Genomic DNA, 1,717 nt, shown 5'->3' with positions numbered 1-1,717 from the left:
AGGAAGTCAGGATTTGAATAGTGAGGGAAAAGGTGAGTACAAAATAACACTGTTGTGACGAGACACAACAGTACCCAGTGGAGGGGGAGCAGAGGCGGGCACCAGAGCGCTTTCTTAAACGGCTTGACTTTGCTGACATGGAAGGTGGAGTGGACCTGGGAAGACGAAGACGCACAGAAACAGGGTTAATGACCTTTGACACGGGGAATGGACCCACAAACCTGGGAGCCAACTTCTTGGAGTGAACAAGAAGGGGCAAGTCTTTGGTCGCCAGCCACACCCTTTGGCCTGGCCTGAAGAGAGGAACCGGTCGTCGGTGTTTGTCTGCTGCCTCCTTCATCTGGGCCGAGCTGCGGAGAAGTGCCCGCCGAGCACTGGCACCAGCTGAGGGAACCACAACCTCCTTCTCATTTTCAGGGAACAATGGAGGCTGGTAGCCGTTGGCACACTGGAACAGTGGGTTCTGTGGCACCTGAGGGAAGGGTGTTGTGGGCATATTCCACCCATGTGAGGTGGTCACTCCAGGTGGCTTGGTTGTGGGAGACGAGGCATCTCCGTCGCTCCGCTCCGTCGGTCCATTGGACTGTGGGTGGTAACTGGAGGACAGGCGGACAGTGGCGCCGAGGAGCTGGCAAAACTCCTTCCAAAAGCTAGAGACAAACTGCGGTCCTCTATCTGAAACAATGTCACTGGAAAAACCATGGATCCTGAAGACCTGCATCATCATGACCTCTGCTGTCTCCTTAGCAGAGGGTAACTTAAGAAGTGGGATGAAATGTGCCATTTTAGAAAAACGGTCGACCATCGGCAGGATGGTGGTGTTACCTTTAGATGGTGGTAGTCCGGTCACAAAGTCCATGGAGATGTGGGATCATGGCCTTGTAGGAACACGCAGCGAGTGAAGCAAGCCCATTTGGGCCCGAGGCGAGGTCTTATTTTGGGCACACATTGGACAGGCAGCCACATACTCCGATACTTCCTTCTCCATGGCTGGCCACCAGAACCGCTGCTTGATGACAAACATTGTTCGCTTGACACTCGGATGGCACGTGAGCATGGATGTGTGAGCCCAGGGGATTACCTTGGAGCATAATGACACTGGGACAAACAGTTACTGTGACACCCACTAGGTGCTGGGCTCACAACATTTGCCTGCTTCACATCAGATTCTATCTGCCATGACAGCGCTCCAACCACACGGTTCAGTGAAAGGATTGGCTCGGGTTCTTTGGCAATTGGTTCAGGGTCATAAAGGCGAGACAGAGCATCTGGTTTAGTGTTTTGTGAGCCTGGTCGAAAGGATAGCGTGAAATTGAACCTGCTAAAGAACAGGGTCCATCTAGCCTGACGTGAATTCATTCTCTTAGCTTTCCTGATATATTCAAGGTTCTTATGGTCTGCCCACACTAAAAAAGGTTGGTCTGCTCCCTCCAACCAGTGCCTCCATTCCTCAAGTGCTGCCTTGACAGCTAACAGTTCTTTGTTCCCTACATCATAGTTTCTTTCTGCGGGGGTCAACTTACGTGACAAATAGGCACAGGGGTGCATCCTGTTGTCCTTGGTGGACCTCTGTGACAACACCGCCCCAATGCCCTCGTTGGATGCATCAACCTCGACCACAAACTGCCGTTGGGGGTCAGGAACTGTGAGTACCGGTGCTGTGGTAAACCTTTCCTTGAAGTCTTTGAAAGCCTTTTCAGCCTGGGGGTTCCATTGA

At 52.4% G+C, this 1,717-nt stretch overlaps 1 protein-coding gene across 1 annotated transcript in view; it reads left to right on the top strand.

The window, feature by feature from the left end:
- The window catches only part of LOC118324843 (aquaporin AQPAe.a), a 7,077-nt gene that overhangs the window by 2,805 nt on the left and 2,555 nt on the right, over positions 1-1,717 (top strand). The gene's annotated exons all lie outside the window — the stretch shown is intronic.

Source organism: Morone saxatilis, unplaced genomic scaffold (genome assembly GCF_004916995.1).
Source record: "Morone saxatilis isolate NCDOM2014 unplaced genomic scaffold, NCSU_SB_2.0 Contig15, whole genome shotgun sequence".
NCBI classification, from domain to species: domain Eukaryota; kingdom Metazoa; phylum Chordata; class Actinopteri; family Moronidae; genus Morone; species Morone saxatilis.
Note: the sequence above shows the minus strand (reverse complement) of the source record. Positions and strands in the feature narration are given on the sequence as shown.